Here is a 12,091-nt window from a genome sequence, read left to right as displayed (position 1 = left end):
CCTACTACCGGTTCCTCTATAAAGCACAGACCTGCTCTTCTAGAAAAATAAAAGCAGGCACATCCTCTTAGCAACCACCTACTCAGAGCAAACATTCAGGTCACAAGATGCTAAGAACTCACACAGACCTGCCAGACTACTGATGGCAACAACAGACCTGACAGCACAACAAGAGAGAGCTTTACTCAGCCCAAACAGCTGACAGAAAATGAGCACAGGGGAAAAAAAATAGAGTTCTCAGTCACAATTACTTCCCCCTCAGAAAAAAACCACGAAATGATTTATTTATTTAGCCTGAAAAGGGAAAGAGGAATAAAATGGTTGGGGGGGGCGGGTAAGAAATGGAGGAAAAGTTTCACTGGCCCAATATAGCAAGAGAAATTTTTAAATCTATCTTTAAGCTAAATAATTTCAAATTTAATCTCTATGAGTGAGTTAAATCTCCTTTTAACTTAGAGGAAAAAACCCAACAACACAGAAACCACCAAATCAAACAAATACAAAACCTCAAGCTGAAATTAAAAGCATTCTGATTACAAGTCCACAGCAAAGCACCATTTGGTAAATCACTGCAGCTTCTTTCGCCACTTTTGCACAAGGTCAGGACACAGTGGGAGGTTCCTTAGAAAGTCTTGCTACTACAGTTTCAGAATTTAGACCAGGCCCTGTGGTAGATCTTCTAACACATCAAAGATTATTCTCAGCCCAGCTCCAGCTTTCCACCGCATCCACCTGTAGTTATGACAAAAAACAATACTTTAAAATAAACTTGATTTTTTCTTTTACTGCTTGATTTCAGTGGAATTCACACATACACCCTGTGAACAGTTATTCTGCAGCCTTCTGGCTTCACAGGCAGCATCCATCAGGAATGCCAACCTGCACACAGGAAAAACAGTCAAGAATACTTTTGTCTGTCTGCAATTTCATAGATGCTATTACTATTTTATGTGCAATTACATATGACTGGTTCAGATAAAAGGATGACTCCATCTCAGTATTATGGGCATTAAAAAAATGCCAGCTACATGCTGTAACGTCAGTACTTCCTGTATTAGAGACACTCCTCTCTGAAGAATGGGGATACATGGAAGAGTACAAAACATTTCTATTAGAACACCTTTCAGACCAGCTGTACCATTGTTCCCAATGGAGATCATGCTGTCATATGCACTAATTATTTCAGACCAAGGAACATGAACAACTACACAATTCTGCTGCAGAGGGGGGAAATATGACACAAAGAAATACTGTGAAATTAAAATGTCTGTCAATAAACCCTCCTGAGCCATCCCAACCCAGAGCCATCAGAGGGAAGATACAGACATAAAAATAGACGGAAGACTGTGACAAAGCTGTAAGATACCTAGCCAAGGAATGGAGATTATTTGGGAGAGGCAAGGATGTGCTGGTCTCCAGGACCCTGTGAAACATTTCATGTCAATAGCTTATTTTTAAGTTAAAACAGCAGATAAATTAAAACATCTCAAGCCCATCTCTATCACAGAAAAGGCAAGCAGTGCCAGCAGCAGGACAAGAGTCAGGAAGATGTATGAGCAGTACTGAACAGTACAACATTATGTGACCATCCATCTTTCCTGGAATGCAAGCAATCACTTAACACGTGGTCAGACTTTGTACTTTCCAGCAGGGTGGTAAATAAAAACTATTTCTTCACCCATATATTTTCAGTTCTTTTGAAGAATAGCAAAGATTTCAAAAACATCAGTCCATTTCTGTCCTTAAAGCCAGATATCCCTCACAATTCACAGCTGTTGATGGTAACTCACAGCAAGAAAGGATGAAGACAGCACCTTAAACTATCACCTCCTCACAGCACTAAAACTGTATTTCCACCAGCTGTTAAATGCAGAAACATTTCATATTTTCAGAATCATTAGGAAATACGTAATGGCACAAGTTCAGCTAAGAGCAAGCAGCTGTTGGAGCAGAAGCACAAGACAACATTAAGCCAAGGGCATCAACAATTGCCTCGAAGTGAAAATGTGGAAATGCAACCTCCCCCAGTGTTCACGTATGATGTGATGAGTGGCATCAGCAGTATTATGATTCACATGTGCAATTCTAACATAAAAGGCTTCTTTTTCTTTCGAATGCAGTCTTTGCTCTGCTACAGGATGAAATTTAGTACACTGAAAGCTTATTGCAGAGCAATTAAATTCATCTGGTATTCGCTGGGAAGAAAGGAGACAACTAAAACACTGAAAATAGCAGCAATTGTAGTTTTTGCACTATACGGAGTATAAATTTTAAAAACATCACGAAGTTCAGGCAGTGTCAGAACATGAAAACACTTGAAGCAGTGAGATGTCATGATAGTCTCTTCATTTCACTATCTCAAAGCACTTCTACAACATTAACCCTCGACAATCTTACTGACCAGTGCATCCTCCTGCCACGGTTACAACAAAGTACAGAAAAATTCAAGAGCTTGCCAAAGGCTACAGACAAGATGAACCCGTGGGAAGCCAGCTGTCCTGACTGCTGGTTCTGTGCTTTCATGATGAGACTGTGTTTATCCCCTTGACCCCAAGCAACCTGCTTGTTCACCAGCACCTGTGCCTGAACAAAGGTCTGTCAGAAACATTAAGTAACAACAGTGTGCTCTCTGGTAACACTTCTCCTGTTTCTCTGCTAGAAATAGGATACAGAAAACAAGAAATTCCTTAACTTAATATAAATAGAGCCAAAAAATTGAAATCAGATTCAGACCATCAATTCTACAAGCTAAATATATAACCCAAGATAAAACTCACTGTCAAGTGATGGCCAAAAAAACCCAATACCAATTTGCTGGGACATGTTATTAGATAACATAACCTGTCCATAAGTCACTCATCTGAAAGAAGTCTTACCAAGGCTAGTTGTGGACTTGTAATTCATATTTAAAAGAAAACTTACAAAACAGTTGGAAATTTACTTCATCAAACCAGTAATGACAAGATTATAAATCAATTTAGACAGTGCCATACAAACAAGAGGCCTTCATCTGCATTAGCTGTCACATATTTTTCTAACTTAGCCAACAGTGAAACCAACAAGATTTTTGACTAACAGGAAAACTGAGGTTTCATAGAGGAAAAACCTAATCTTTCAAGGTGGTTGCTTAAACGCTCACAGAGAGCTTTTGTTCTGAAGATTTTGCCCATTGCATGTTCAATGCCAGCTGTTTCACAGAACTCATCGTGTATTTCAACACAGGGGTCAACTAGCTTTTTGAATTTTCTTTACAGCAGGATAATTTCCTGATTTTCTGCTAAGTACGCAAAAAAAGGAAAAAAAAAAAAAAAATCCCATTTACAAGAAGCATTATCCACAGGAAGGACTTCATGATATATGAATAAAACACACATGCACACCTGCTCCCTCTAATTTCCAGCCAGCTTCATGTGTTTCACAAAACAAACAGATTTTCACCACTATAAAATGATTCAGGAAGCCCTTTCAGGTTTAACAACCTCATGTACTCCCTCTGTGTAATTGAGAACATTTTCCTCCTGGAGCCCAAGCGCTGAGAAGCTGCAGTGCATCCTTCCTGCAGCAGATGCACACCGGTCAATGAGCTGCCCTGAGCATTACACTACCTGAAACCTGCATTTTCTGCATCATTTTTTAAGATTTTTGAGGTTCATTTGGACTAAGACACCCCCTGCTCACATCTAAACCGCAACCAATTTTTTATTAATCTTCCCCCTTTTTATGCAAGACATAAGAGATGAATGGTTATTTATTGTTTTGTTTTAAAGAAATGTAGGAAGGATCCATATCCAGAATGTAAAATTACCTTTTCAACACATTACATCTCATTTTAGAGCTTCCAACACCAAAGCAAGGCTGTAACAGACACATGAGACAAAGTGTTGATTCAAACCAAGTTCACTTTGCTGGTTCAGTTTCCTAAATGAATGCGATCAGTTGGCTTTGAAACAGCAAGCTTTAGATCAAATTAGCTACTGTCTGTCCACATTAAGTCAGATCAGCTCTGATTTGTCCCCCTGCAACCAGAAAGATTGCACGCTCCAGCTAATTCAGCAGAAATACAGCTGTACAAATCCAGTATCCATTAATGTGGAACTGGGGCATCATAATAGTTGTCTGCCACCAAAGACAGAACATCTACTAACGTGTCTATCATTTTAAATATTTGTTCTAACAGAAAACATTTAAACAGTTGGGACCTTTGCCTCCACAGCATCAGAAAAGCCTCAAGAGAGGAGCAGGGTGGCAGCTCTGAGGCACAAAAGGCTGGTACCACGTCACACACCACTGGGGTGAGAGAAGGAGCAATGGGCAAGAGCCAGCAGCTGTAAACATTTCCTGCAAAGATAAGCTGCTGGGTAAATGAGAAAACTTTGATACTGTTTTAGCAGGTTTATCTATCCTCCTTCAATTGAAAACAGAGATACAAAAGAAATTCATCTGGAAGAAATGTTATATCCAATAAAAATGAATGAGGCCCTATCTCAGGCACATGTAATCAACATCTACTGTAAAGCATTAGGTGAACACATCAAAGTACTCAAAATCTATATTTCAACCTTATATTTTCAAGACACCAAAGATTGACAGTACAGAAACCTGTGGGAAAAGAAGCACTAGATCCAAAAGCAGAAATGGATCCCTGACAAAAGAACATTCCTCTCACCTATGTTCCTAGCTCTAACATATAAACCTCCAGCAGTACAAAAACCTTGATATCACAGCAATTCACAAATTCAGAGGTACAGATGAGGAACCCAGAGGAGGCTGAAACTAAAGCCTCCAAAATATACCTCTCAATTCAACTGCTTTGATACAGAAATTAAACTCAGTGACTACAATCACTGATTATGAAAGTTTGGGTTCTTCTGGCTGCAATTACTAACTTTTCTTTATTAAAGGATTCACCAGTTAGTCCAGTCTGATACATTAAGGTAGTCTTTTAGTAGCTAAGACTACAGATGCACTAGATGTTAATGTTTACACAGCAAGTATAGATTTGAATCTATTTCAGTTTTTAACACAAAGAAATGTATTTTTTTATTTGCTACACTAATTGTTCTTGTCTGCTGAGCTTCATTTGTATGGAAATTGAGATTTGATTAAATGTACACCCAGCATTTAATATTATTTCAATTATAAGCTATTACTCTGAAATTCATGTACTGGAAGAGATAAGCTTGAAGTACATGGTTTGGTGTTATACGTAAGCTTTTAATGAACAATGGAAGGTTTGTGTGTACATCAAATTTACTTTGCTTATTTTGATCACATTTCTCAAGGTCAGACATGATCCTCTGGCATCATTTTTATTTACAGACCAAAGGAAAACAGAAGACAAAAATACTTCCTCCTTTCTCAGTGTAAATCATTCATTGTCCCAGACTGGGTGAACTAACCTGTAAGGGAATATTCTGTTCAGATTTCAAGAGGCAATTACAGTCATCAAAAGCTGATTAAGCATTAACAAAAACTCTTAACTACAAGTGCTTAGACCAGTAACTCTTCTTATTCAGATTTTAACTTGTCCAACAGGTCTTTCTTATGTTTTATAATACTCAACCTACATACTTAAGACCTGTACCTACATGTTGCACTATCCTTTCATATTTTAACACATTTAGGAACAAGTTTACTAAAATTGAAAATTGTTTTTTTCTTAAATCACAGTTTCCATATAACCTGAGCCGTGCTACACTGCCTGAGTATGATCAGATCCCAGTCCCTGCCAGCAAGAAGCCCAACTCCTTAAGTCCTTCACTCCTGGAGATTCTGCTGAACACCAGCGCTCACCAAATGCCTGCAAACAAGCAGAAACAAAACAACAGAAGGAACACCACACCCACTGCCATCAAACAAACACACACAGCTCTTTATCTAATATTTATGCTCAAGAGGAAGCATAACACAATCAATATTGCTCTAGACTGGTATTTACTGCAGTAACATAAACTTTAAAATACTCTTAATATTTCCGACACTACGATATCATGATGGTTATCATAATGCAGTCCTCAGCAGATATATGAAAAGAACTGTCCTTAAGGTAATCCTCTGTACTTAAAAAGCAGTTTCCCTAACTTGGATGTCTCCCAAATCCACAGGTGAAGTTGAGTGGAGCAGGTACAGTGTATCTCACAAAATTCCTGAAAATCTGCCAGCCTGTGAGGAGCAGGGCCGGGCGGTCCTGCCCCACCTCCACTCGCAGTGGCCAACACCAGCTGCTGAACAGTTCTCAGGGACAGAGAAGCTCACTACAAACTGCACCTGAGCACGTTCTGACTCCGTCTTTGAACAGGTTTTCATGTTTTTAATGTGTCTTTGAGGTACCCCCAATCCCATACAAGGGCTCTGCTCCCAGGGAACAGAAGCCATACGTAAATGGTGTTTCCTTCAGCTCCAGATCTCAGAGAACCTTTCACTAACCATTCATTTTCCACAGGTCTTTGAGTCACCTGGTGAATCTGACATCCATTATGTATTTTTGAGTTTATCATTATACCACCCACTGCTGCATTCAGTGTAGCAGAATAAATACCTACAGTACTTTATAACTAAGTCACTGTAGGAGGAAAGCAGACTGTAATATCAACTTTTCCAGAGAAGAAAACTATTTGCAAAGCTCATGTGTCACCATCAGTTATTCATTTCATAGACAGTTTATTGAAGTTTCTCAGTAAAACTGGTTCTATTTACTGTTCTTCAAATTAAAACCCTATAGAATAATTAAAAACCTTCAGAAAAACTAAAAGCTAGAGAAAAACAGAGCATTCCATTTTCATGTCAAATTCCACAGAAGATAAAAGGCTTGGCCATTCACCCATGATACTGAAAACATGCTTAGGTAGTGCCCTTAGATCATGTAGCTTTGGTTCATCAAGGCTTGAGTATGAAAGCACAACAGCACCTGATAGCACAGAGTCTGGGGGGGAAAAAAGGCCACATTACATGCTCATAGCCAAAACACAGCCCACAGCTATCATCAAATCTAATTCCAGCTCCTGAAAATGAGAGATTCTGAAGTTATAATCCCATTTAATAGGAATCTATCAGTCCCAAAAATAAATAAACAATACATGTTAGAGGCATTGGCATTTTCTGCATGACCTCAGCATGCTGCTTCATGAAGTAATTAAAATTGTGACAGCATTCCAGCTGAAAACTGTAAATCCTTAATGAATAACACTCATCAGCATTCAGTATTACTCAGTGTTCTGTCACAGTAAGTTATGCTAGATCAGCTCAACATCTATCAAAAGATTTTACAGCACAGTAAGGAATGGCAGCAGTCTCCTTCCCCTCTCTCTCTCATATCTGTTCTCCAGGTACCCACCGCCCAGAGCTGGAAGACAGGGACAGGGAGCAGAATGCAGCCCCCATAATCCAAAAGGAGATGTTTAAGTGACCTGCTCTGGCCACCCAAACACACACAGATCTATGGGGCTGGACAGGACCCACCCAAGGACACTGAGGGAGCTGCTGGAAGTGCCCACCGAGCCACTTTCTGTAATTTACCAGCAGCTCTGGCTAACTCAGCTGGCCCCAGCTGACTGGAAATCTGGCATATATGACAGCCAGCTGCTACTAGAAGGGCCATGAGGTGGATCTGGGGAACTTCAGGCTGGTCAGTCTGACCTCAGTGCCAGGGAAGGTTATGGAGCAGATCATCCATGAAATGCACACACAGGACAAGCAGGTGATCGGGCCCAGCCAGCATGGGTTTAGGGAAGGCAGGTCCTGCTTGACTAACCTGATCTCCTCCTAGGACAAGGTGACCCACTTAGTGGTCCAGGGAAAGGCTGTGGATGTCATTTACCTGGTAGATTTTAGTAAATCTTCGGCACCACTTGCCACAGCATTCTCCTGGCTAAACTGGCTGCTCATGGTTCAGAGGATATACCCTGCATTCAGTAAAAAACTTTCCAGATAGCAGAGCCCAGGGGAGACCTCACCACCCTCTACAACTCTGGAAGCAGGTGATAGCAAGGTGGGGGTCAGCCTCTTCTCCCAAGTAACAAGCAACAGGACAAGAGGTATTGGCCTTAAATTGCATCAGAGGAGGTTTAGATTGGACATGGGGAAAAATTTCTTCACCAAGAGGGTTGTCGAGCATTGGAACAGGCTGCCCAGGGAAATGGAGTCACGATCCCTAAAGATATGTAAAAGAGGTGTACATGTGGCACTTTGGGACATGTTTTACTGGTGGACTTGGCAGTGCTGTGTTAATGGTTGGACTAGAGAGTCTCAAAGGTCTTTTCCAGCTGAAACGATCCTAAGATTCTATATTTATTATACCTACACCCTGCACAAGCTTGGAACTGACCCAATTTTTCCTTGCTCACAAGTGTCATTCACTGCAATTCATTGTCTGCTCTTTGTCTGGAGGGCAAACTCAAGGCCAGGAAGGATGGAAAAGAGAAAGAGAAATGACTACAAAAAAATAAAAAAGCAAAGGCAGGCAAGAGACACGGCATTCAGCCAAAGCAACAATATCAGAGCTTCTTGAATGGGAATCCTGGCTACAGTTTTTTAAGACTTAAAAAATACAGACTTTGAGCTTCACAAAAGTGGGCCCTTATTCCTAAGACTGAAACAGAAAAAACGTATTCCCCAATTCTCCAGCACTGCTAAAACCAAAGAGAAAACAAACCTTGCTACTTGAACTAAGCCAAAAGAACCCTGTGAATTAGGCAATGCAGCATTCCAGACTGAAAACCAGTTTATTTTCATCGTGAGAATACCAGGCTAAGCAACAGTTTTGCACTTCTCCCCCACCCAAGAAACTGTTATATTATGATAATAAGTAAAGAGGCAGAAGGGAAAAGCAAAATACAGCACAGGCACGAAGAGCAGTCAGTACAAACAAAACCAAAGCCATTGGTACTCAAGAAGCCTCTAATATGGCTCGAAATTAAAGCCTACTGCTTCTCCATACTAACAGCCTCGTTCAGGACTTCGAGCGTCCTGTACAGCCTTAGGCAGGATTTCAGTGTTGCAGTACAACAGTGACAAGTCACTGCAACCTGTGCAGCACTGAATTTTTAACCCTTTCCCTAAAGAAAGCTGATGAGTGAAAGTGCCAATCACACCTCACAAATTCACAAAACAATTTCAAGCCAACTTGAGAGAAGACCAGGAACAGGCAGCGTATGCCTTTCCACAGCTTACACAAAGGAAGGAAACGATGACCTCCTTGAGCTTCAGAGGGCAGGAAACCCCCACATGGCTGGCACTGTTCAGCAGGTGCCAGCCGGCTGGCACACCTGGGTGTCACACTGTCACCACCGGGGGTGCTTTCCCGGCTGGCAGTGGAGGGAAGTGGTGAGCTGGGGTAACTGAACCTTTGCAAGAAACCCTGCAGGACTCCCAGCTTTTTCATGCCAGAGGACGTATTGTGCATAGGCAGAGGGACACAGGCAAGCTGTGGCCTTATTACATCGGTGTCAGGCAAGGAGGTACAGCAGAGGAGGTACAGGCACACAGACAAGCCCACTGGAGTCCAGGTTTCATCAAGCCCCACTGCTTATGAAACATGCTCACAGGAAATAGTGCTAAGTAAACAGCACTATTCCTTACACAGAATTTAAATACAGCCACACACACACCATACTAATTCTCCCAAGAAATTAAACAACAGAGAAAAAAAATCCATTAAGAACATCAGCAGTGATATACTCAGCAAGGCATCAACTGTGTCCAGAAAAGAGCACCATCAACAATAGTGCTTTCTCCTACAATCTATATACCAGGTCAGGGCAGATGGATTATCCCACACACACCACAAATCCTTCAACTACCTGGGTACCACAGCTCAAAGTACTTCTGTATCTAAAGCTCTTGCCTGGCAGCTGCCCACCCAGAACTAGTCCCAAGAACATCTAGGCATGCGAGATGGTTCCTCTCCTCTTCTTGTATCCTCAAGATTAATACATCCTACCAAATCAGTCTGGATCAGTATTTGTTCATATACAAAACAGTTTCACTAAGAATCAGCAGAAGAGGCTCTATTCCCTTTGACCAAATAAATGACAGGTGCACAAACAAACAAAATCCCCCAGCAAATAAAACCAACACAAACCCCAAGCCCACAAAAAAACCCCAACCAAACAACTAAAAGCTAACAAATACTCTACAGAAACTCATTTTTCTCAGAGGAAAAATTCAAATCCAAAATTTTACATGAACTGAATTAGTATTTTCTTTAGATCACGTTTCAACAAGAAGAGAACCCAGATGAAACACGATAACAGCAATTCAAGAACTGTCAGAGCAATCAAGGCTAATTTGTAGCCACCATTAAGTTTAAAGTAGGAATTGCCAGATTTCAGCAGTATTACTTAGCAAGCCCATTTACTTTCAGCAAGACAACACATGTTCCTTCTTTGCAGGAAAACAAAAAAAGTTCCTATCTCATCTTTTTTTTTTTTTAGTACACGAATCAGCAGTATTTAACCATATAAACTTTCAGCACATGAGCAATCCTAACAAATCTAATGGAGATATACAATTTAAAGCTAAGTATGTACTTCAAAAATTTTGCTGAACTAAAACATGAGGAATTGCAGTTATATTTAAAGTAACTTTATTTAAAGTAAAGGTGACAAAGTTCTACCCATGAAATCAGGTATTTTCTAACTATGACACTCTCCAAAAACTAACTTTTTTTTTTTTTTAATTTTAAAACCAAATAAACATGGAAGAAGTTCTTTACAGGGCCCTAAGAAAGTTCAAGGTCTTAAACAAGAATCTAACAATTCAGGGAGACAAGAAAGCTGTGCCTGAGCACTATTCAAATGCAGGTCACACTAAAAAAAGCTTTTGCTCCTGCTTCACTTCTGTTCTTCACATCTTGTAAAAGACTCGATGAGCAAGCACCTAGAATACTTATGAGCAAAAATTCAAGACAGAAATATTATGACCTCAAATACGGAAACCCAGTTTTACCCTTTGCACAAGAACTGGTGCAGTGGCTGTCGTGTACTGGAGCAAATGGCTCATGCTTTGAATAGCATTCCCCTGCTCCACTGAAGCTGAACACGGCAGGAATGTGGCCAATGTCAGCCACAGCTACATCTGTCCACACTGGATGAGATCCTGTGCTCCCCTCTACCCCAGCAAAACAAATACCTGAGGAGAAATTCCTCATATTGAACTCCTAAGTTTAATAGTTCTACCAGAAGTCAGCAAATGCAGATCCAACCCAACTGCAAAAAGCCACGTAGCCCTCTGAGTTTTCTCATCTCCCACACCTTCTAACACTCAAGTACTGCCAGCACTCTTCAACATCTTTTATGCCCACGTGTCAGGTACTATGGCACAAAACTTGATCTTTGCCATTTTAACACCAATAGAAAAACTACATTCAATTCCATCACTGCTCAGAAAGACAAAGATAGGCACTACAGCACTCTTGAATCATTTCCTCCAACCTGCTTACTGCCAGAATTGAGGCGGCATGATGCTTCTACTGAAGTCTCTGATCTCCCTCCTGCAAGATTCCCAACATTTCAAGAAGATTTTCCCACATCTCATTAATAGAGACTGTTATGTCACTGATTTTAATCGGTGAAGAGAAACTTAAGTGTATCAAATAATTTCACAAATTCAACAGAGAGAAAACACAAATGCAGTTTTGACCATCCCTAGATTAAAGCAAGCTGCAGTAAGTTTTAGAGGTTTAACATACAGAGGGCAAAATACTACTTGTGCACAAACTCAAACCCAGCAGGTGTTAGAAGCAGGGTTATTTGTTTTCTTTTAAAGTGTATAAAAACTGACAAGTTACTTTTAAGTCAGAAGAAATCTTTTTATTTACATTGCTAAAGAAATATTAACACAGACCAAACACAGAAATACTAAGGGACAACACTAACTCAGTTTTGCAGCCAGCCCAGAATACTCAGCATCGTTCTACTAGAAATGGCACTTAATCCCATTTTTCCACTCACTTTGACTTTCAAAGAATTCCACTGGGCACCCCAAGTAACTGGTCCTATAGTGGGAAATGCATGAGGAAGCACAAGAGGTAGTGTATGAAAGAGAAGGCAACACAGGAAAAAAGAGTTACACAAATGGAAATATGACGAAGAAA

At 40.4% G+C, this 12,091-nt stretch overlaps 1 protein-coding gene across 2 annotated transcripts in view; it reads right to left on the bottom strand.

Moving 5' to 3' along the window:
* Positions 1–12,091, bottom strand: part of DGCR2 (DiGeorge syndrome critical region gene 2) — a 41,634-nt gene that overhangs the window by 22,802 nt on the left and 6,741 nt on the right. The gene's annotated exons all lie outside the window — the stretch shown is intronic.

Source organism: Hirundo rustica, chromosome 17, assembly GCF_015227805.2.
Source record: "Hirundo rustica isolate bHirRus1 chromosome 17, bHirRus1.pri.v3, whole genome shotgun sequence".
Classification (NCBI taxonomy): Eukaryota; Metazoa; Chordata; class Aves; order Passeriformes; family Hirundinidae; genus Hirundo; species Hirundo rustica.
The sequence above is the reverse complement of the archived record's forward strand: the minus strand, read 5'-3'. Positions and strand labels throughout refer to the sequence as shown.